The sequence below is a fragment of the Scyliorhinus torazame genome, chromosome 1 (assembly GCF_047496885.1).
Source record: "Scyliorhinus torazame isolate Kashiwa2021f chromosome 1, sScyTor2.1, whole genome shotgun sequence".
NCBI classification, from domain to species: Eukaryota; Metazoa; Chordata; class Chondrichthyes; order Carcharhiniformes; family Scyliorhinidae; genus Scyliorhinus; species Scyliorhinus torazame.
In genome coordinates, this window is record NC_092707.1 from 263,967,454 (window position 1) to 263,992,988 (window position 25,535).

Sequence of the window (25,535 nt, forward strand, 5' to 3'; positions counted from 1 at the left end):
AATAACCTCAGCCGTGTTGTTGGCCTCGCTCTGCATCACAAACCAGCAGTCCAGACAGCTGTCCTAAACTGGCCCCCATCTAACCTAACCTGACAGCCTGTCGGATGTGGATGATATGGTAGCTTTCTAACCTCTTAGAAGGCTGTAGGTTCAAGTCCAGCTCGAAGACTTGAACACAATCTAGGCTGGCACTCAAATGCAGTACTGAGGGAGTTCTGCACTGTTACAAGCCCTGTCTGCCCTCATAGACGGATGCTGTAAAAGATCCATTGGCAGCATTTCAATATTGTGTGTTATTCCAGGCCCTGGATATGCGAGTCAATATTAATCCCTTAATCAGCATCACAAAAACAGATTATCTCAGGACGGCATGGTGGCGCAGTAGTTAGCACTGCTGCCTTATGGCGCCGAGGAGCCGGGTTCGATCCCGGCCACTGGTCACTGTCATTATGGAGTTTGCGCATTCTGCCCGTGCCTGCATGGGTCTCACCCCCACAACCCAAAAATGTGCAGGGTAGGTGAATTGGCCATGTTAAATTGCCCCTTAATTTTAAAAAAATAAAATTTATTTTCTTTCTTTTTTTAAAATTTAGAGTACCCAATTCAGTTTTTCCAATTGAGGGGCAGTTTAGCATGGCCAATCGACCAGCCCTGCACATCTTTGGGTGTGGGAGCAAAACCCACGCAAACACGGGGAGAATGTGCAAACTCCACACGGGCAGTGATCCAGAGCCAGGATCGAACCTGGGACCTCGGTGCTGTGAGGCCGCAGTGCTAACCCACTGTGCCACCGTGCTGCTCAGAATTGCCGCTTAATTGAGGACAAAAAAAAAGAATTGGACATGTTGAATTAAATAAAATCAGATTATCTGGTCATTATCGCATTGCTGTTTGTGGGAACTTTCTGTGTGCAAATTACCTGCTAATGTATCTTGCAATAGAACAGCCAGGACACTTCAAATGCACGTCATTGACTGCAAAATGGTTTGGGACATATGGTGACTGTGAAAGTTGCTATATAAATGCAAATCTTTCCTTTTTTTCAGAGTCTTTGTTTGCACTCATTTGGTGTATTAAAATCTGAAAGAAAATTATCTGACCAGATTTCATTCTGATGAATTGGAAAGCAGTAACTCTGGTCCTGGGCTGAATTCTAAACACTATTCTTCCAAATCAGATCTCCCTGTTTCACTTTGGACTAATTGGCTCTTTCTCGTACAGCGGCAGTAAAGGGGGGGCCCTCTTGTTCATGGAATCCCTACAGTGCAGAAGGAGGTCATTCTTCACCGACCCTTCAAATGAGCGAATTTACAAGTACCTATCCCTGTAATCCCATAACCTAACCTGGACATTAGGGGCAATTTATCATGGCCAATCCACCTACCCTGCGCAGCTTTGGACTGTCGGAGGAAACTGAGGGAGGTAACCCACGCAAACACAGGGAGAATGTGCAAACTCCACACAGTGACCAGAGGCCAGAAATGAACCCAGGTCCCTGGTGTTGTGAGGCAGCTGTGCTAACCACTGTGTCACCATGCTGTATGGGCTTTCCTTGGTTACCAAGGTTGGTGACATGTGCATTAAAATCCACCCAGTGTGGCAAGGAGGTTGGTTTGTGCAAGGGAGGGGGTTGGGTTTTGTGTAACAAAAATGTCTTTATTAGGAATGGGAAGGGAACTATCCAATCGCTGGGGTTGAAGTTTGAATGCTGTATATTCACATTTATGTTCAATGCTCAAAGGGCTTAAGAAAAACCCGGTGGTAGGGAAGAAGAGATTGAAAGGGAATGCATTGTTGGACATCGAATCATACACCGCAGAAGATGGCCATTTGTGCTGGCTGTTTAAATTAGTTATTCAATAGTTCCCATCCATCTCCTACTCTTTCCCTGCTCCCCCCCCCCCCCCCCCCCTGTAAAATTGTCCTTTCCGACTTCATATATCGAATTCCATTTGGAGAGTTGCCATTGATTGAATCAATCTGTTTGCATCATCCTTTCTGGCTGAACTCTCTGTCATGTTGGGTGTTCTGGTGTACAAACGATCCAATACGGCTGGAGATGGTATAACTCTATTTTATTTACTACTTGACTATTACAGCACACTGCTAACTTGGGTACGTGCATTACCAGCTAATCTGTGGACCCTGTCCTATTACTATCTGGGTGAGGCACTCAGCACATGGTGAATGTCTGAGTGTCAGACTCTGAGCTCGGTGCTCTGAGCTGGCTGCTGCTGGAATGAGCGGGAACTGTAGTGTCCCCTGTTTTTATATTGCGTGTGCTCTCACTGGTGATTGGCTGCGATGTTGTGTGTGTGTTGGTTGGTCCTACTGCATGTCCATCAGTGTGTGTTTGATTGCACCATGATATGCTGATCTAAATATCATGGCACTCTCCAGATCAGAACAACCCCGAACTGCGGTTGGACTGGGGCGCAGTCCCAGATCCAGAAGCACCTATCAATGAGCCGTCGAGCTCCACTGATTTTGCAGTGTATTTCTCTCCGTCTCTCTCTCTCTCTCCCAAAATCTTGACAGCGGGGCCTGGAGACCAATCCTCAATGCAGTAAGAATCCCGGAAGACCGCCAATCCCTAAGTGTGGAGTGTGCCAGAGACACTGGGAGATTTTAGAAGCCTGATCCCTTTTGTCTAAATTATACATTTAGTCGTCCCTCCCCCCCCCACCCCAGACTGGACAGGCAAGCCCCCAACCCACCTCCTTGCTCCAAAAAACAATTAAAATTAAAATTGAATCCAACTCATGATGCAAGGGGGCTTTTCACAGTAACTTCATTTGAAGCCTACTTGTGACAATAAGCGATTTTCATTTCATTTCAGGATCCAAGCCAACAGGAAAAGGGATTGCATCTGATCTTGGAGTCGATCCGACGGCCGATCCCGTTGTTTCAGTTTGTTTGCATTCCAATCGAAGTGAGGACTGGCAGAATTGCAAATAATGCATTTTTTTTGTTTGCAGAGTGCTTAATCTAAGCATAATCCTGGTCCGAGCACTAAATTTCATGGTGCACTAGTTACGGTTTATTAAGATTCAGTTGTATTAGTAATTTGATTTCGCGTTAGGCATATTGCTTCCTCCTTGGACTGTATCCTTTAATACCCTGGTGTTCCTGGGAAGCGTGAGAAAGGTTAGCCTAATTGTCTGCTAATTGCCCCACAGGTTTGATTTCAGTAAATTGTAAATCTAACCTTCTTTTCCCCCCATCCTTCTCAAGGGATGTTGAACAAACAGTGTGTTGAAATATTACAGCTCACGTGCTAATGGAGGCTCCTTGCTTTGCTGCGGGGGGAATGTTTGGAGATTGATAGTCCGAGGGCCTGTTGACTGGAAAACAGCGCATTCCTTGATAGAAAATTCACGATGAAGAACAACTTTGCTGCACTTGACCCACAAACTACCAGCCTCCCTCTTTTAAACACTAGTATTTAAACCAGGGATTCCCAAATTGTGGGACATGACCCCCCCCCCCCCAACCGAGCGTGACTCCTTTAAATCTACTATCACCCCTCGCCCTCTTCTTACCCCCTCATCTCCCCTCCCCCTTCTTAACCCCTCATCTTTCCCTCCCTCTCTTTTTAACCCCCATCTCCCCTCCCCCTTTTTAACCTCTTATCTCCCCCTCCCTCTCTTCTTAAACCCTCATCTCCTCCTCACCCTTTTAAACTCCTTATCTCCCCCTTCTTAACTCCTCAACTCTCCCTCCCACTTCTTAACCCCCATCACCCCTCCACCTTCTTAATCCGTCATCTCCCCCTCCCCCTTAACCCCTCACCTCCCCCTCCTCCCCTTCTTCACACCCCATCTCCCCTCCTCCCTATCTTCCGCCCCCTACTCCCCCTCCCTCTTCCTCTACTCCCCCTCCCCTCTTCCCCCCCCTCTTCCCCTTATCTCGTCCTCTCTTCACCCTCCCTCTCTTCCCCCCTCCCTCTCTTCCCCTCTCCCTCCGTCTCTCTCTCTCTCTCCACGCCCCCATAGCTCTACCCTCCCACCCGGCTTTTCGGCTAGGGGGCACAGCAGCTTAAAATGAGGTTAAAATGGGACGAAGTTGGGGAAGCAATGATTTGAGCACTTCTTTTTTATGGCCCTCCACCCCCCCACCCACACACACACACACACAATTGTAAATAGCTTTGCATTCATTTTGGAAACTTTCTTTTTTCTCTGTTCTTCTATCACCAGGGAAATTAGGCCAACTGCGTCCTTTTAACCTTTTTTTGGGGGGTCTTTGGTGGTATTTCCCATCGGTTTTTATTGTCTTTTTGCTCTTTCTAATGCAGTAGAATGCACAAAAGCCGGCCTGTTTTTTTTAAACCACATGAATGTAGCTCATGTTCTCCCGGTCTCTCCTGCGAAAAGGAGCCCAAAGAACAATGGCATTCTTGTCTGACAGACAGGCCTTTTTCCACAGAGTGACACCAAACATGAGCGACTAGCTTTGGCCACAAAAAAGAACAAAAAGAGACAGGGGAAGTGGCAATGGACATTAACAACACAGCGTGCTGTGTGGGTTGTCGGGGTCGGAGGGACGCATAATCAATGAGCACTTGATTAAGAAGTGCTTCTTACCTGATTTCAGGAGCAACATTCAGCAACTGGGAGACTTCTTTAATTGACTCTCCTGCAATTGGTTTTGCAGAAGCTGTTTAAAAAGAACTGCACATTCCTCAATTCCACTCTTCCTGCTGTTATTGATATTAGGGCAGCATGGTAGCATAGTGGTTAGCAGAGTTGCTTCACAGCTCCCAGGGTCCCAGGTTCGATTCCAGGCTTTGGTCATTATCTGTGTGGAGTCTGCACGTTCTCCCCGTGTGCGCATGGATTTCTCCCGGGTGCTCCGGTTTCCTCCCACAGTCCGAAGATGTGCAGGTTAGGTGGATCGGCCATTCTAAATTGTCCTTAGTGTCCAAAAAGGTTAATTGGGGTTACTGGGTTACGGGGATAAAGGATAGGGTGGAGGCGTGGGGCTTAAGTAGGGTGCTCTTTCCAAGGGCTGGTGCAGACTGGTTGGGCTGAAGGCCTCATTCTGTACTGTAAATTCTATTAAATCTATGAAAAATGATGAGGCTGAGCTGGAGGGATTTGCTCCTGCAGTACTTAATGGGGGTTGTGGGAGGGCGAGGTGGTGGTGTTAATCATAGAATTTACAGTGCAGAAGGAGGCCATTCGGTCCATCGGGTCTGCACCGGCTCTTGGAAAGAGCACCCTACCCAAGGTCAACACCTCCACCCTATCCCCATAACCCAGTAACCCCACCCAACACTAAGGGCAATTTTGGACACTAAGGGCAATTTATCATGGCCAATCCACCTAACCTGCACATCTTTGGACTGTGGGAGGAAACCGGAGCACCCGGAGGAAACCCACGCACACACGGGGAGGATGTGCAGACTCCGCACAGGCAGTGACCCAAGCCGGAATCGAACCTGGGACCCTGGATCTGTGAAGCAATTGTGCTATCCACAATGCTACCGTGCTGCCCTTGTTGGGAGGGTTGGTGGTCAATAAGATTGTGAACTTGAAGTTAGATTTGATAAGAGCCATTCCATAGCAAAAGAAGCTGCTGATTTAACATGCCAACATTTGGCCAAATGATTGGACAGGCCGTACTGTATCCAATAAGAGAAAAGTGTTTCATTTTTGATAGTCACCATAAGAGGAAGCTGTTCCATTATGGAAACTGTGTTCTGTGACCTCCAGTGACAGCATTACTTCAGAAATCAGCTTTATCAAGATGTTGCAGTTAATGTTTGGAAACATACATTTGAATTCAATCAGAAGTGAAGACTATGGAGGAAGCCTTGGTTGTTGACCCCTACATAGCTAACATTTTTTTTGTACTCAAGATATATATATTTCAGAGACTCAGTGCATGATACACTGATTCAATGCCTGATACAATGTATTGAAGAACTCCTACCTGTTATTAATTTTACATTAATTTTCCTAAGTGCTGACTTGCTCGCTGATAAAGGAAGCATTGTCAGCAGGAAACTCATTTCCAGCGACAACATATTATTTGAGAAAGCATTCAAGGCCACCTCTCGATTGATACTACTGGCTGAATGCAGTCAGCTCTTCAGCTTCTGAAGAAACGATTGTTTGACTGTACAAGAGAGAACAGATCAGAAATAAATTGACCTGGTTGGTACGAAAATAAGCACCAAATATGTCAAACTAAATGGTTTTGAAGCAATGGTGACAGGCATACTTCTGTTACAGATGATATTTTTTTAAACGTTGCTGGAGATATATTTATTAAATGTCATCTAAGAATTCAAAATATATGTTTTGTTGAAGAGAATTAAAGCTGCCACAACATCAGTAAAATAAAACATTATTCCTTTATCTCAACAGAAGAGGTGGATTTGTAAAAATCCATTTGTAAAAATCCTGTACATATTTTGCATGCCTGGAAGTCTTTCCTTGTAGAAGGTATAGGTACAGGGTGGCACAGTAGGACAATGGTTAACACTGTTGCTTCACAGCTCCAGGGTCCCAGGTTCAATTCCTGGCTTGGGTCACTGTCTGTGCGGAATCTGCAACAGAAGTGAGAAATAATACAAGTCATTCGTATTGTGGAGATACTTCCATCGTGCGGAGAACAGCACTCACCCAATGGCGTAACAGAACATCTGCAAAATTGCCATTTTGAAAGTGATACATTAAGTGTGCCACATTTCACTAATTTATGTCTTTAAATTAGAAAGAGACCTTGGCCGCGATTCTCCGAGCCCCGCGCCGGGCCGCAACCGCGCCCCGATGCCGGCGCGCGATTCTCCGAGGTGCGGAGAATCGGCGCCATCTGCGGCGGCACGTTTGACGTGGCGCCGGCCGCCGGCCGCTGGAATTGGCAGGGCCACCGATTCTCCGGCCCAGATGGGCTGAGCGGCCGCGCAGAAAAAGCAGAGCCCCGCCGGCGCTGTTTACCCCAGGTCGCTGCCGGCGGGAACTCTGCGCGAAGAGTCGGGGGTGGCCTGTGGGGCGGGGAAAGGTGCTCCTTCACCGGGGGGGCCTCCGATGGGGTCTGACCCACAATCGAGGCCCACCGATCGGCGGGCTGGCATCTCCCCCCTGGGCCTACATTGTTGCGCGGCTGGCCCCTGAACCCCTACACCATGTTGCTTAGGGGCCGGCGCGCTGAAGAAGTCCCCCGCGCATGCTGGCCCCCCGTGGGGGACAGAAGCGGTCGTCCCAGTGCCCGTTTCACGCCATCGTGAAACACGACTGCGTTCACGACGGCGCGAACACTTACTCTCCATTTTGGAGAATCGCCCCCATAGAATTTCACTTTAATTCTCCAAATCATTTTTTTTTTCTCTTTGCAGGAACATGGATTTCTAATATTTGATAGTGTTCAGATGAAGTGCTAATGGTTTATAAAGAGAAACATGGGCTCAAAGTAGCAAAAAGGTGCGTGTGCGTTACTTGCACTTTTATCGGATCAGCTACACAAATATATGTCACCGAACTTCATCTTGGGAATTCTATTTGTGGTTTCTCACAATCTCTCAGGAGGTTATGTAAATAAGGTAAGAAAGTAAACCTGGACATAATCCATTTGTTAGAGCAAACTCACTGATCTCCTTAGGGGCTGCAGTAGTAATGTTACCATTGGTGTTGGTGCCCAGGTGCTTGTGAGGAGAAAGTGAGCTCCCACTTCTAATTGTTGCCTTGTGATTCTACATGTCTGTGAGTTGAGTGAGGAGAGGAGTGGACTAAGCTGTGATGTTCTTCTGCTGAGCAGCTTGCCCTAATTCACCGGCTCTAGGTCCCATGTGAAAACCTGATGACCTGACCAGGGTACTGGATGGCAACCAGACCCTGTGAAAGACAAAGAGTTTGAGTCAGTGTGGTCAGGAAAAGAGGGGAGCAAATTGGCTTCAGCGGGTTTCCTATGCTTTATGTTGCATAGAATTTACAGTGCAGAATGAGGCCATTCAGTCCATTGAGTCTACACCAGCCCTTGGAAAGAGCACCCTACTTACCCACACTTCCACCCTATCTCCGCAACCCAGTAACCCCACGTAACCTTTTTGGGCAATTTAGCATGGCCAATCCACCTAACCTGCACATCTTTGGACTGTGGGAGGAAACCGGAGCACTCGGAGAAAGCCCACGTAGACACGGGGAGAACGAGCAGACTCCGTACAGACAGTGACCCAGCCGGAAATTGAACCTGGGGCTGTGAAGCAACTGTGCTAACCACTGTGCTACAGTGCAGCACCATCTGTGCATAGATGGTAAAGCACAGAAACAGGTCATTCGGACCAACTGATCTCTGTTGGCAAAAGATGGGGACGAAGGGGATTAAAGGATCTGGGCGGGTGTTGGCGGGATCAGGCTGTTGTATTGGATGATCATAATGAATGGCGGAGCAGGCTCGAAGAATCATAGAATCATAGAATTTACAGTGCAGAAGGAGGCCATTCAGCCCATCGAGTCTGCACCAGCCCTTGGAAAGAGCAACCCACTTAAGCCCCATGCCTCCACGTCATCCCCTTTATCCCCGTAACCCAATAACCCCGTCAAACCTTTTTGGACACTAAGGGCAATTTAGAATGGCTAATCCACCTAACCTGCACATCTTTTGACTGTGGGAGGAAACCGGAGCACCCGCCGAATGGCTACCTCTTGCTCCTATTTTCTTTGTTTCCATGCTCCACGTAAGCCTCCTCCCATCCTCTTGCATCTAACTCTATTAGTTGATCAATTTATTCCTATGTGTTTATCCAAGTTCCCATTAAATACCTCCAATGGGATTCACCTCAACCATCCCTTGTGGTAGCCAGTTCCACATTCTCCGCACTCCCCAGATAACAAATTTTCATCTGAATTCCCTAGTGGATTTATTAGTAATTATCTTATATTTATAGTCCCATAAAAATGACGACATTCTAATGAGCTGACCAGTATGTTGTTGCATTTTGCCTTTCCTGATGCATGAAACATCATTGAGCCCTTACCTATTTTATGGTTTAAAGTGTCAGACGGGGACAAAGAATTTTCTCAGGAATATGATTCTCAGGCAGCTACTAAACCTGCCCCATTTATTCAGCCAACTCAGCTGAATTTGGGTTGCCTTTATTCTGAATGATTTTAGGGCAACAGGGAGGGTAAAAGTCATTCAGGATGCCTGGTCGCACCAGCCACTGCAGACAGAGGTCTATTCTCAGACATTATGTGCAGCAAAGTAGACGGCTACCACCTGCGACTGTCCACCAAGATCAATGACTACTTTACATGGCTGTGAGACCGAACGTGGCATTGAAACTCACAAAATGCTGTACATACATCCCCACAACAAAGGATCATTTAGGTAGCCTGTGTTTTCAAAAGAGCTCTATTGAACTCCGTTATCCTCTTTGACAAGTAACTGGTTGGAGGAACAAAATGCTTATAAAGTAAATGTACTTGGACACTGACTGGATAAAAAGTGCTTTGGAGCGTTACAAAATAATAATCTTTATTGTCACAAGTAGGCTTACATTAACACTGCATTGAAGTTACTGTGAAAAGCCCCTAGTCGCCACATTCCGGCGCCTGTTCGGGTACACTGAGGAGAATTCAGAATGTCCAAATTACTGAACAGCACGTCTTTCAGGACTTGTGGGAGGAAACCGGAGCACCCGGAGAAAACCCACACAGACAAAGGGAGAACGTGCAGACTCTACACAGACAGTGACCCAAGCCGGGAATTGAACCAGGGACCCTGCCGCTGTGAAGCAAAAGTACTAACCACTGTGCTACCGTGCTGCCCTGCAAAAATGGCATTGATAGGGTGGCATGGTCGTGCAGTGGTTAGCACTGCTGCCTCATGGCACCAAGGACCCGAGTTTGATCCTGGCCCAAAGTCACTGTCCGTGTAGAGTTTGTGCATTCTCCTTGTGTCTGCATGGGTCTCACCCCCCACAACCCAAAAGATGTGCAGGATAGCTGGATTGTCCACGCTAAATTGCCCCTTAATTGGAAAAAAAACAGTATTAGTAACTTGAACCAATAAACGTCAGAAGCATGTTTCGTAATTCCATCTAAATTAGGGTGGCACGGTGGTTACCACTGCTGCATAACGGCACTGAGGACCCGGGTTCGATCCCAGTCCATTCTCCCCGTGTCTGCGTGGGTCTCACCCCCACAACCCAAAGATGTGCAGGGTAGGTGGATTGGCCATGCTAAATTGTCCCTTAATTGGAAAATAATAAAAAATGTAAAAAATAATAATTCCACCTAACCTGCCCGCCTGTTTTGAGCACCTTGAAGTGCTTCCTTGTAATATCCATAGGAAACCAGGAGACGCTTCTTTTGAAATAAAACAGTAAGTTCTAGAAATACTCAGCAGGTCTGGCAGCATCTATGGAGAAAGAAGCTGAGTTAATGTTTCAAGTAGAATATGACTCTTCAGACGAAAGGGAGATAGAAATGCAATGGATGTATGCCGTTGAAAGGTGAAGGGGGGAGGAAGAACAAGCTGGAAGGTCAGTGATAGAGTAGAGGGCAGGAGAGATTAAATGACAAAATTGTCATGGGACAATAGGCAAAGGGAGTAGCTATGGGGCCAGTGAAAAAACAAAGCATTTATCCAGAGTGACTGTGTGTGCCTGTTACGGTACCTACCGGATCTCAATTTATGCTAGAAAACCGGACGAGGCCCCAATTTGTAAAACTGTGAGGAAAGGATATTTTGCCCCAGGAATGATTGCACTGACAAATAAGGATCTTGGATATAAAAACAAACTTTAATATTAACACAGGATTAAACATATTAACATCACAGAAAAGAGTTTTTCAATTAACTGTTAAACAATTCTTAAAATGAAAGGAAACACTTTAAATATTAACTTATACCTTCGCCATCTCCAATTAAGCAACACCATTACAGGTCAAAAGCAACTGGTAAATAAAGTCAGCAAACGCAGGTATACTTGCTGTACTCTGTAGAGATTTTCTTTCAGAAAAGTAGAGAGAGACCCTTTCAGGAACAGCCTGCCTTTGTCAGAATAAAAAATCCTTCATCCAAAACTGCTTGCTGCAGACCTGGTTCGTCCCATTAAGTAAATCAACTCTGTACGACTCAGAACCTATGATCTGCTTACCTAAGTATGAACACAATGTCTCAAATTATCTACCCTCGAGGGAATCTCCAGAAATCACAACAAAGTTCCATTAAGCATCTCACTGTAAACAAGTAATTGGGTAAAATTAATAATTTAAAAAAAAAAAATTTAGAGTACCCAATTCATTTTTTCCAATTAAGGGGCAATTTAGCGTGGCCAATCCACCTACCGTGCACATTTTTGGGTTGTGGGGCCAAAACCCACACAAACACGGGGAGAATATGCAAATTCCACATGGACAGTGACCCAGAGCCGGGATCGAACCTGGGACCTCAGTGCCGTGAGGCAGCAATGCTAACCACTGCACCACTGTGCTGTCCTGGTAAAACTAATCATGACCTCACATTTTACCGCCTCTTAATTGCAGCTTTAGCAAACACAGAGTCTGGATACCTTAACCTAGGTTCTTTAATAATATTACTGCAACATATGTAATGCAATCGATATACCAATTTCTTACATTCATCAAGTGCCAGAATAATGAACAGTTCTGTCCGAAAGCAAACACATGAGAAATGAGAATCAAACTGGCACATGGAAAAGAAACAAATTCAAAGTGGGGGATAGGGTTCAGGGTCTGAATTATTGAACTTAATGCTGAGCCCAGAAGGCTGTAAAATGCATAATTGGAAGGTGAGGTCCTGTTGTTTGAGCTTGCGTTGAGATTCATTGGAATACAGCAGCAGGCCAAGGACCCTTCTTTTGCCCTGCATTTGTTCCTTCATCCATAGCAGTGAAAGAACAACATGAGATGTATAGGTTCATTTTCTGAAAACAGTTTACGAATGTGAAATAGCTAAGGCCCAATAAAGGAGATGTTGTTCACCCTATTTGGCAATTTTTGGGCGCGATTCTCCGTTCCCGCTCCGGTTTAGAGAATCGCCTGGCGCGCCATTTTTCCCCGCAACGCCGGTCCGACGCCCTCCCGCGATGCACCCAAGCGGCGGGAACGGCTCCATCGAGTTCTGTGCCGCGCAGGCCAGAGAATCGCCCGGGACACCCAAAATGGCGATTCTCCGCTACACCCGCTATTCTCCGGCCCGGATGGGCCGAGCGGCCTGCCCAAAACGACGGCTTCCCACTGGCGCCATCCACACCTGGTTGCTGCCGGTGGGAACAGCGCAGGAACGTTGGGGGGGGGGGGGGGCCTGTGGGGGGGAAGGGGGGTTCTTTCACCGGGGTTGCACTCAAAATGGGTCTGGCCCGCGATCGGTGCCCACGATCAGCGGCCCGGCCTCTCTGAAGGAGGATCTCCTTTCCTCCGCACTCCGCAAGATCCATCCGACATCTTCTTGCGGGGCGGCCTCGGGGAGGACGGCAACCACGCATGCGCGGGTTGGCGCCGGCTGGCGCCAATGCCCGGCGCGCGGTGAGGACGCTGCTTTAGCGACACGCCCCCGAGTTTCTCGCGGCCCCGATCCTAACCCATTTTCGGGCCCTGAATCGGTCGAGATCGGGGGTGGTTCGCGCCATCGTGAACCTCGACGGCGTTCACGACGGCATGGGCACTTAGTCGCGGGAGCGGAGAATCGCGCCCTTTACTTTTATCCAGGATTTTAAGGTCTGAAAGTTAGAATTTCAAATTATACACAATTCTAGTATTTCACATTTGGAATACTGTGACCACTTCTAGTCACTGCACTACTAGAAGGACTTGGAGGCTTTGGAGAGAGTACAGAAAAGGTTTACCAGGATGTTGCCTGGTATGGAGGGTATTAGCTTTGAGGAGAGATTGAATAAACTGGGATTGTTCTCCCTAGAGAGACGGAGGCTGAGGGGAGACCTGATAGAAGTTTATACAATTATTAGAGGTATAGATAGGGTGAACAGTTGGAGGCTTTTTCCCAGGGCGGAAATGATAATTACAAGGGGGCACAAGTTCAAGGTGAGGGGGGGGAAGGTTCAGTGGAGATGTGCGGGGGGAAGTTTTTTACACAGAGGGTGGTGGTGGCTTGGAATGCACTGCCATGTGAGGTGGTTGAGGTAGATATGTTAGCGACCTTTAAGACTTATCTGGATGGACACATGAACAGACGGGGTATAGAAGGATACAGGCGGTTGGTCTAGATAGGCCACGTGATCGGCGCAGGCTTGGAGGGCCGAAGGGCCTCTTCCTGTGCTGTATTGTTCTTTGTTCTTTAGTATTATCTGTATACAGCAATTATCTGTGTAAGCCTCACACCCACCCCAGCCCTTTTATGATCAACCGATTCCACGCACCATTGCCTGCCAGAGAGAATTGAATGATCAGAAGCATAATTTTGGGATTTATGCACGGCAAAGGAATCTGTAGACCCAGGGTAATGTTCTGGGGATCTGGGTTTGAACCCCACTATGGGAGATGGTGAAACTTGAGTTCATTAAGTATTAGAAATCTAATGATGATCATGAATCGATTGTCATAAAACCTCATTTGGTTCACTAATTTCCTTTAGGAAAGGAAGTTTGCCATCCTTACCTGGTCACATGTGACTTGAGAGACATAGCAATGTAGTTGACCCTTAATATAGCCCAGCAAGCTGCTCAGTTCAAGGACAATTAGGGATGGGCGATAAATGCTCACACCCACATTTAATCAATAAACATTTTTCGAAAGTTTAGCAAAAAGTGTAGCCATCTGGGATGGCCACTTCCAGAATACAAAATGGATGCCCGCAATGAATGAAGGGAACTATGGACAATGTTAAGAAAGCAAGCAGGCACAGAGCCTGTATGCATATTGAAGAAATAGCTCCCTGACGGGACTGAAACTGTAGGTCAATTAACATATTGATGGCCCATCTCCGGGAACAAAGGAAAGACACTCAAGCAACCGATCTAGCTCCAAACATCACGGTGCCAGTTCTCCAAACCGAAAGCATAAACAAAGCAAGGCCAACGGCCACATAGGACCCGCCCAGCCATCAGGGCACCCACCCCTTTATTGGTCAAGATCAATACGAGTGAATGAGGTATGGCCCAATTAATTGGGGCCAAGTTCAAGGCCCGCCCAAAAGCGCGCGAAACCCCTTCAGGTACAAGAAGAAGGCCCTGAGCGAGAATCGCTCTCTTGGAATCGGCTCTCAAAGCGGAGAGCTCTTCCACAAGCTACAGCAGAAGCAAGTAAGTCCAAGGTCAACACTCGCTACCAGACGGACAACCTTAGCTGTTCTCCTGTACCACTTCGAACCGAACAGCCTCAGATCCGAACAACGGCCATTGTTCCTCTGACTGAGTGGGCACCCAAAGCTAAGTATAGGCATTAGCAGTAGTGATAGTTTAGTCTGTAGTATTTTGTGCATGAGTAGATATTACTGTGTGTGTAAATAAATAGTATTGACTTTGAACTAACTAACTGGTGTCTCAGCTCTTTGATCAGTATTCGGGTTTGAACCTTGTGGCGGTATCGAGAGATACCTGGCGACTCTAAAGCAAACACAATTAGGATTAAGGAAGGCAACCATATTGACCGCCATATTTAGAAACAAAGAAATATAGCAACAAAAGATACAATAATGATTCTGCAGGGTCATCCTTAACTTAATAAAGCTGGTGGTACTCAAGTCAATAGTGATTTTGGCAGCAGGAGCTCACCAAGGATGTTCCATGGAAGCATGGAGGGGCACAATTACATATCAGCAAAGAAGGGGAGACAAGGTGCATACAAAACTAAGAGGGACAGACAGCACCAGTACAAAGGATAGTGTGGAAGGAGCAAGAATTAGACGGAGGCGAAAAGCAAAGCCAACTAACATGACGTTAGAATGCATGTCTGTAAATCTGAGACCAAAGAGAAAATGCTGGAAAATCTCAGCAGGTCTGGCAGCATCTGTAGGGAGAGAAAAGAGCTAACATTTCGAGTCCAGATGATCCTTTGTCAAAGCTGTAAATCTGTGGATTGTTACAAATAAAATTATCTCAAATTGCCACATAGGGTATGAAATAGTAACAGAGACCTAGCTTAAACTGGACAACAATGGGAATGAAACCTTCTTGACTTCTGTGTATTCAGGAGGTTTGGTAAGGAAATCAAAGCCAGGATTGTGGGAGGGGGTGGAGAAGGTGCAGCAGGCTAGAAGATCAGGGATAGGTGGGAGCTAAGGAGACATTGACATGGACGCAAAGCAAAGGGAGTATTAATGGTATCATTAAAGGCTATAGAAGTGCTGATAGAGGCGAAAAAGATAAGATAGCAGAATGTGTTAATCGGAGAACGAAGAACAGTGCTCAGTGACAACTAAACTGAAGAACAAGTGCCCTGTTTAAGGGGTGGGGCGGTTGCATTGGGACAAACCAAGGAAAAACAAAAATGGGATGAGTCAAGATGGAGGGCAAAGTCCAGACTCTACGGGCGCTCTTCTGCCCCCCCCGCCCCCACCACGCCGGTGGGAGAATCGCTGGGGGGCCGTGCGAATCGCGCCACGCCGCCCTGACTGCCGCATGCGATTCTCTCCCCCCCCCCAGAAACCAGCGGCGCGCGATTCGCACCGGGCCGCTCGGAGAACCGGCGAGCGGCGATTCTCCAACCGGATGGGCTCAGCGGCCACTGCGACACGAAAGGTTCCCGCCGGCGCCGTCCACCCCTGGTCGCTGCAGGCGGGAACTCTGCAGGAACGCTGGGGGGGGGGGGGGGGGGGGCCTGTGGAGGGGGGGGGGGGGGGGGGGGCATTTTCACCGGGGTGGCCTCCGATGGGGTCTGGCCGCGATCGGGGCCCACCGATCGTCGGGCCGACATCTCCCCCCCCCCCCCCCCCCCCCCGGGCCTACCTCCTTCCGCGCGCGGCCCCAGAACACCGGCTCCATGTTGGTGAGGGGCCGGCGTGCGTAAGACGTTCCCCATGCATGTGCAGGATGGCGCGGCCCAACTGCGCATGCGCAGGATTGGGCTGCCCCAACTCAGCATGCGCGGGTTGGCACGGCGCCCATTTGGCACCGTGTAAGGATGCTGGAGCGGCGTGAACCGCTCCAGCACCGTGCTGCCCCCTGTGGGGGCCAGAATAGGTTGTGTCCGGGCCCTGTTTGCGCCGTCGTGAAACGCGACGGCGTTCATCACGGCATGAACACTTGGCCTCAATATCGGAGAATCGCCCCCTACATTTTTGAACTCAATGTTTAGTACAGAAGGCTGTAACATACTTAATTGGAAGATGAGGTGTTGTCCCTCAAGTTTGCATTGGGCTTCATTGGGGCATTGCAGCAGGCCAAGGATGGACATGTGGGCATGAGAGCAGGACGGTGAGTTGAAATGGCAAGAGACAAGAAGGTTGGGGTCATGCTTGCAGATCAGTGAAGGTGTTCTGCAAAGCAGTCACCCAGTCTGTGATTAGTCTTCCCATAGTAGAGGAGACTGCATGTAGTAGATAGAAAGATATCCTCACCTCATCTCTTGCAATGTTGTCCTGAGCTCACAAATTCCACTGTTTTTGCAAAGCCTGCCTTAAACCTGCCTTAAAACGTCTGCATATTCTGTCACACTCTCAAACCTATTCGGTTGAAGAAGGATCAATGAACTAGATATGACTTTCCAAAATACTGACAACCACTTTAGTTTGATGCATGGTACATAGTTTTGAAAGGATATAGTCTGGGTTTATTTCAAGACATTGCCCTCGTAAAGATGGTGGTCTCGCAAACAACAGTGCATGCATGGCGTTAGCAGCCATTCCTGCCCTTATTGAACTAATTCTATTTACACCTCCCCAACAGAGAGAGCAGCAGAAAAGACGAGATAACAAAATGCTGAGATCTGGCAATATACCAACTTGCAGAGCGATTAAAATTGGGGAGTCTCAGGAAGCCAGAATTAGAGGAATGCACATATCTCAGAAAGTTATAGGGCTGGAGGAGACTATGGAGACAGCGAGGCAAGAGATCATGGAGGGATTTGAAAACTTAGATGCAAATATTAAAATCAACATGTTGCTTGACTCGCAGCCAATGTAGGTTAGCAAGCACGGGATGATGAGTGAATGGAATCTGGAGTGGGTTAAGAAATGGGAAGCAGAGTTATGGGTGTCCTCAAGTTTACAGAGCATAGAGCGGGATGGTGATGGTGCAATGGTTAGCATTGCAACCTCACAGCGCCGAGACCCGGGTTTGATCCTGGCCCCGGGTCACTGTCCGTGTGGACTTTGCACATTCTCCCCGTGTCTGTGTGGGTCTCACCCCCACAACCCAAAGATGTGCAGTGTAGGTGGATTGGCCATGCAAAATTGCCCCTTAATTTCAAAAAGCGTTTACAGACAATAGTTAATAAAAAGGTGCAGCACAACATGTCAGTCAGACCTCACCCATAGAGCTGGAAAATGGGAGATCATTTCTGGTAGGATATCCTACAGTCCATCAGTTTTGATTGCTAAAACAAAACCCATTATGAAACCAGGAGTAAATAATGCCCAGATTGTCTATTAAATGAATTATACGGAATCTTTTCAATTTTATGGGGGAACTATAATTTCAGACTATTCTCTCTGAAATTTAAAAATAATTTTCATGGAGAACAATGTTTGGTACACAAATCCAAGCTTTGTCAGCACAGCGCAGCTACGAACTGTAACTTTACAGACACTTGTCTCAATCTGTAATGTAGCAACGGTATGTGCCAATCTCCAAACAGAGAAGGAGCCTTTTGTGTCCATCGTAAAACACCTCTGTGTGGCTTATCACTTGGGGATAAAAACAAGTAGCTGGTGCTGAGGAAAAAAACATCAAGAATCTGATAGCCAGAATCTGTTAGGCTATTTGCATAGCCAGAGATTAAGGGTTTCTCATTAAACTGACAGCTGCTCTATAGTAAGAGCAGGCAGATACTGGAATATGGCCGTTTAGTTAAAAACTACAGCCATGTGATGTTCTTAGTTCCTGTAGCAATACAGATATCGCCCATGGGACCATGCAACTCAAACCAAAACAACACGATCTCCTCCCTCCTCCTTGAAGATAGTGCTTAAAACCTACGACCTTGAGCAAGCTTTTAGTCTCATTAAAACATGAAAACAGAGAAAGACTTGCAGCACAGAAAGATGCCATTCAGCCTATTGTGTCTGTGATGGCCAAAAAAAAGCTAACCAGTCTAATCCCACTTCCAGCATATGGGCGAAATTCTCCGGTATCGGCGCGATGTCCGCCGACCGGCGCCAGAAACGGCACAAATCAGTCCGGCATCGCGCCGCCCCAAAGGTGCGGAATCATCCGCCCCTTGACCGGCCGAGTCCTAACCTTGAGGGGCTAGGCCCGCGCCGGACTGATTTCCGCCCCGGCAGCTGGCGCGGAAATGACATTGCTGGGCAGCGCATGCACGGGAGCGTTAGCAGCCGCTCATGGCATCCCCGCGCATGCGCTGTGGAGGGAGTCTCTTCCTCCTCCGCCATGGTGGAGACCGTGGCGAAGGCGGAAGGAAAAGAGTGCCCCCACGGCACAGGCCCGCCCGCGGATCGGTGGGCCCCGATCGTGGGCCAGGCCACCGTGGGGGCACTCCCCGGGGCCAGATCGCCCTGCACCCCCCCAGGACCCCGGAGCCCGCCCGCGCCACCTTGTCCCGCCGGCGTGGATTAAACCACCTCTCTTACCGGCGGACAGGCATTCTATCAGCGGGACTTCAGCCCATCCGGGCCGGAGAATCGTGGGGGGGGGGGGCCGCCAACCGGCCCGGCGCGATTCTAGCCCCCGCCGAATCTCCGGTGCCGGAGAATTCGGCAACCGGCGGGGGCGGGATTCACGCCAGCCCCCATGCGATTCTCCGACCCGGCGGGGGGTTGGAGAGTCTCGCCCATGTGTTTTTTTTAAATGCAAAGAGTATTTCTGCCTCTACCAACCTTTAGGTATCGAGCTCCAGAACTCTTTAAGGTGCTCTTTCGGAGGGTCGATGCAGGCTCGATGGGCCAAATGGCCTCCTTCTGCACTGTTGTAATTCTATGGTACTGTGAGAACCTCACCATCTACTGGGTGAAAAAATACTCCTCAATTTCCCTCTAAACCTTCCACTAATTACTTGAAATCTATGCCCTTTGGTGATTGACTCCTCTGCTATTAGAAATAATCACCTGTTCTGTTTTTTTAAATTTAGAATACCCAATTTATTTTTTCCAATTAAGGGGCAATTTAGCGTGGCCAATCCACCTACCCTGCACATTTTTGGGTTGTGGGGGCAAAACCCATGCAAACACGGGGAGAATGTGCAAGCTCCACATGGACAGTGACCCAGAGCCGGGATTGAACCTGGGACCTCGGCGGCGTGAGGGAGCAATGCTATCCACTGCGCCCCCGTGCTGCCCCATAATCACCTGTTCTAATATCTCCTTGTGTGCCTCACAGTTAAAGTTTGTTAAATGATGTTTTTACTGTGTCAAAGACACAATATCCTTGCAAGTTGTTGTTATTGCCATCTGGGCACTCTCAGCAAAGGAAATGTACTGGAAGTGCCTCTTAGGAAATGAATGACAAATATCTTGTAATTTTCCAGAAATACCTTCCTGCAAGCACTGTTCTTCACTGGGAATAATCACTGATCAGTTGCGCATTGGTCAGTTAAGCAGTTTGCTAGTATTAACCTTTTGAAAAATGCACCAGATGTTTCACAGTCATCTGAATGGGCTGTTGGTTTACCATCTCATCCAAAAGGTGGTATGTGTAACAATGCAGCACCCACTCAGTGCTTCATTGAAATGACAAGTGACAACGAAGTTGAAATTCCTTAGTTTCTCCCACTGTAATTTGATGGAAGTCGAGGCATCCCAGACAAACAGCAGTTGACGTTGTAACCGGAAAAAAAACTCTGTACGGTTTTGGGCGTGTTTACCGGAGTCCTTTTTGATGGCTGCAGCAACGAGAAACACCCCGCTCTTCAACGGCATTTTCCATTTTTTGGGCCTCAGGAGGTTTCTCTCCGCCGAGGCCACATTTGAGTCATTTCCTGCTGGCAAGCCCAGCAGGAAAGGCTCCTCACAAATCGGGCGCCATTTTGGCTGGCTGCCCCGATCTCTCCCCCCCCCACATCCTTCCCCCCCTCCCTGTTTTTGACCCCCTTTATCCCCGCAAACTTGGGGAGGCCCATGGGAACACGCCCTCACCACCCCCCTCCATCTAGTAAGATCCCCAAGGCCAGATCCCTGGCCATGCCAACCAGGCACCCAGGGTGCCAGGCTTTCAGTGTCAAGGTGCCCAGTGGAGGGTACCACCCTGCCCTGTTCCCAACCACCTGGGGGTCTTTAATGGCCTGAGAGACACCCCTCTCCAGTGCTATTATGAATGGTCCACGTTTGTGGAAATCAGTACCAAACGGTGCCCGAGCAAAGTTTCCCTTGTGTGGCCGTTAGGACCCGGGCGTCAGGTTAATCCCGCAAATGCATATTTGAGGAACAGTTTAGCTCAGTGGGCCAGACAGCTGGTTTATAATAAAGAACAAGGCCAGCAGCGCGGGTTCAATTCCCGCACCGGCTTACCCGAACAGGCGCCGGAATGTGGCGACTAGGGGCTTTTCACAGTAACTTCATACTTGTGACAATAAAAAGATTATTATTATTATTATTGATGGCTCATTTAAATATGCAGATCTGGATCACGTCCAGTGAGAGCGAGATTCAGATTGCAAATTCTCGCGAGGTTTCATTAAATCTCGCGAGGCGTTTCAAGTGTCGCAAATCATGCGAGAGGCCTATCACAAAATTCAATGGCCTCAACCCGATACAAGTTGGATGAGTTGAGGCCGCTGAACCACGCCTGTGGTATCAGAATAGGCGGAGCCCAGATATAATCCACCCACAATGTACCCAAGTCACCGGAGTTGGTCTTGAACCTCATTCAGAAGTGCGAGTGCTGCCAACTGAACTGTATCAGGCTGGCATACATGTTTATATCTTATTGTTAATACTCACTGGTTACCATCAAAATGTGACAAATATTGAATTATGCTTGAAATTCACTTATAGGATACCTTCTACCTGAACAAAGTTAATTTAATATATAACTAAAATTAGACTTAGGAGATTTTTCTAGAGAGATACAAGTCACAGAAAGCACATGCTTACATCTGTTTCCTGGAACAGGCCTCTGGCCAGAAGCCAGAGGCTATAGTTTGAAGCGTGGCCGACCAAGAGTCTCTACTATTCTTATCAAATACCACGGGTGTTTGGTAGCCTTTGCAGCATGATAATCAACCTCTTTGGCCAGTTTATAAGAACAAGAACAAAGAAATGTACAGCACAGAAACAGGCCCTTCGGCCCTCCAAGCCCGTGCCGACCATGCTGCCCGACTAAACTACAATCTTCTACACTTTCTGACTCCGTATCCTTCTTTTCCCATCCTATTCATGTATTTGTCAAGATGCCCCTTAAATGTCACTATCGTCCCTGCTTCCACCACCTCCTCCGGTAGCGAGTTCCAGGCACCCAGTACCCTCTGTGTAAAAAACTTGCCTCGTACATCTACTCTAAACCTTGCCCCTCTCACCTTAAACCTATGCCCCCTAGTAATTGACCCCTCTACCCTGGGGAAAAGCCTCTGACTATCCACTCTGTCTATGCCCCTCATAATTTTGTAGACCTCTATCAGGTCGCCCCTCAACTTCCGTCGTTCCAGTGAGAACAAACCGAGTTTATTCAACCGCTCCTCATAGCTAATGCCCTCCATACCAGGCAACATTCTGGTAAATCTCTTCTGCACCCTCTCCACATCCTTCTGGTAGTGTGGCGACCAGAAATGAACACTATACTCCAAGTGTGGCCTAACTAAGGTTCTATACAGCTGCAACATGACTTGCCAATTCTTATACTCAATGCCCCGGCCAATGAAGACAAGCATGCCGTACGCCTTCTTGACTACCTTCTCCACCTGTGTTGCCCCTTTCAGTGACCTGTGGACCTGTACTCCTAGATCTTTCTGACTTTCAATACTCTTGAGGGTTCTACCATTCACTGTATATTCCCGACCTGCATTAGACCTTCCAAAATGCATTACCTCACATTTGTCCGGATTAAACTCCATCCGCCATCTCTCCGCCCAAGTCTCCAAACAATCTAAATCCTGCTGTATCTTCTGACAGTCCTCATTGCTATCTGCAATTCCACCAACCTTTGTGTCGTCTGCAAACTTACTAATCAGGCCAGTTACATTTTCCTCCAAATCATTTATATGTACTACAAACAGCAAAGGTCCCAGCACTGATCCCTGCGGAACACCACTGGTCACAGCCCTCCAATTAGAAAAGCATACTTCCATTGCTACTCTCTGCCTTCGATGACCTAGCCAGTTCTGTATCCACCTTGCCAGCTCACCCCTGATCCTGTGACTTCACCTTTTGTACTAGTCTACCATGAGGGACCTTGTCAAAGGCCTTACTGAAGTCCATATAGACAACATCCACTGCCCTACCTGCATGAATCATCTTTGTGATCTCCTCGAAAAACTCTATCAAGTTAGTGAGACACGACCTCCCCTTCACAAAACCATGCTGCCTCTCACTAATACGTCCATTTGCTTCCAAATGGGAGTAGATCCTGTCTCGAAGAATTCTCTCCAGTAATTTCCCTACCACTGAAGTAAGGCTCACCGGCCTGTAGTTCCCGGGATTATCCTTGCTACCCTTCTTAAACAGAGGAACAACATTGGCTATTCTCCAGTCCTCCGGGACATCACCTGAAGACAGTGAGGATCCAAAGATTTCTGTCAAGGCCTCAGCAATTTCCTCTCCAGCCTCCTTCAGTATTCTGGGGTAGATCCCATCAGGCCCTGGGGACTTATCTTCCTTAATATTTTTTAAGACGCCCGACACCTTGTCTTTTTGGATCTCAATGTGACCCAGGCTATCTACACACCCTTCTCCAGACTCAACATCTGCCAATTTCTTCTCTTTGGTGAATACTGATGCAAAGTATTAATTTAGTACCTCGCCCATTTCCTCTGGCTCCACACATAGATTCCCTTGTCTATCCTTCAGTGGGCTAACCCTTTCCCTGGCTACCCTCTTGCTTTTTATGTACGTGTAAAAAGCCTTGGTATTTTCCTTAACCCTATTTGCCAATGACTTTTCGTGACCCCTTCTAGCCCTCCTGACTCCTTGCTCAACGCAACTTCTGTGACATCAAGTCTTAGAGTGGGACTCAAACCCAAACTTCTGAATCAGAGGTAATGACACACCCCACCGCACTACAAAACCTTACTAACTATAATTTATAGTTACTATTTTCAATGAAAAACAAGTTTGGTCAACATTTTTTGGGCTATTTGATTTGGAATTGTTCATACATACAAATTCCATATGACTAGCAATAATGGAAGGAATTAAAAACAAATAATAAGATCAAGGTATATTTGCATTTTACTGTTCTTATTGTCCTTTCAGTTTGCTTTATAAAATCACCTGACTTTGTCCTGTCTCAACTCATTTGTTGCTGAAAACTCGATCAATGCTTTTGCTACCTATAGAATTCAACACACTCCTGGCTAGCCTCCAACTTTCCACACTTCGTAATTTGATGTCATCCGAGTTCTGCTTCCAATGTCCGAATTTGAACCAAGATCTGACTGACCATCACTCCTGTTTTCACTGAATTACATCAGTTTCTTGTTAAGGAATGCCTTAATTTTAAAATTCTCATCTTTGTTTTCAAGTCTGGCCCCTTGAGCACCCCGATTTTAATTGCTCCACCTTTGTTCACTCTGTCTTCAGCTACATGGGCCATAAGCCCTGAAATTCCCTCCCTAAATCTCTCCACCTCTCTGTATTTCACTTTGCTTTTACATTTTCTTTTCCAAGGCAGTAAATCTCTCAGTTGAGCCATTGGAGGTTATGTCTGTGTCTAAAAGGCCTCTGTAGTCTTCATTCATAACTTTTTCATTGTAAGTTAACCATTTCTGCATGATCAAAATAAACTTTAAAATGTTTGGTTTGTAAATATAGTATGCTCACACCTTAGAAAGTATAAACAACTTTTACTTAATTAGACCATACGGTTTGTTTCTTTCAAGAGCTCCGCTCATTAATTTAAACTGAAATTCTGAACAATTATGGTACTAGTTATAGTAACTCTATCCTTTGGAAAGGATATTTAACATGTCGATGTGGCAAACATGTAAGTAAGGTCATGCAACCTCTTTTGAAGAGAAATAATCACATTGACATTTCTGTCCGGGCCCTTTATATTATCATGCGTTATTGTATTATAATGGAAGGAAGAAAGCAGTTTTGCTACTTTGACAAGATACATCAATGCTGCGGGGATCTGGCCTGTGTTACTTACCCTTGGATTCTCTGGTGGCCTGATTGGGTCCGTGAAAGCATAACAGAATGCCTCAACACAGCAGGGGGCATTTTGCGATGCAGAGCCCCTGGGTTCAGGAACGCACCTTCACAGGCTGCTGCAGACGTGATTGCTTCTATTTAACGTTGAAGTTTTTCTAATTAAGGTAGTCGATCTAATTATGCACAGTTTTGTCAAATATTTCTCCAACTGCTTGCGGTGCAGCCTGCTGCAGTTGATCAAAGCCACTGTGCACTGTGATTAAGGATGCTGGGCTTGATAGGCCTGACAGCCATTTCATCTCGCCTGGGTGCATCTGTCTCAGAGTGCTGCGCCGTGCTCCCTCTCTCATTTACTGTGCTGCGCGTATCAAACACAGAACATAATTACTAAAGTTAAGAAAACATCTCAATAATTAGCAAGGCAACTGTGAGCACAAGAAATGGAAATTAGTCACAGTATAATAAATTAGCTTGTGCATACATTAAATGCAATGAACACCCTAGAGGACTTATATTAGTAGCCTTAGCTTTGCACTCCCATGTATCTCAATAAACCATTCATCCCATGGTGATTATGTTCTACTGAAAGAAATTTTACTGAATTGCAAATCCTGTAATTCACTTGTACACATAATTTGGTTAAAGGCTCAGGCTTATTGAATGCATCAGTTCTGAAATTGTGTAACAGCAGTCTCTTCTTCCTTCCAAATGCTGTTTTCCTGCAGGCAATTAAAATGATGTTAATCCTGGGTTCTAGGTGCTGGAATTATTTTTTTTTTATAAACAAAACTGTTTAATTAATTATAATCAGCAGTTTTCATTTGGACCTGTGATTTGTAGCAATTAGTTTCAGAGGGATAAGAGATAATTTAGGTGCCTTTCTTTTATTCAGCGGTAAAGGATAGGATGTGGGAGGAAAACAAACACAGTGTAACAACATTTGCATTGAAATAATACCACAGGCAAGGGAGATCAGTGCCAGAGTACTGGGAAGAAAGCTGTGGAATACAAATGAAAAGGAGTAATGTAAATTGTCTTTTGTCATTAAGCTTCAATGACCATTTAGACCAAGCACAATGCATCACGGTACTGTGGTTTTTGATGAGCATCATCCAGTTTGATTATTCGCACTTCTGTGTACGCTTGAATTAAAGCAGAAGTACTACAGCCTGTTAGAGTAAAATACT

General features: G+C 46.9%; 1 long non-coding RNA gene across 1 annotated transcript; it reads right to left on the bottom strand.

Annotated features, from left to right (window-relative positions):
* Nucleotides 1-6,342: 6,342 nt before the first annotated feature.
* Nucleotides 6,343-24,646, bottom strand: LOC140421692 (uncharacterized). Its single transcript, XR_011947148.1, has 2 exons — nt 24,347-24,646; nt 6,343-6,556 (listed from the first exon to the last, which is right to left on the bottom strand). It is a non-coding gene; the product is annotated as an uncharacterized lncRNA (long non-coding RNA).
* Nucleotides 24,647-25,535: the final 889 nt, after the last annotated feature.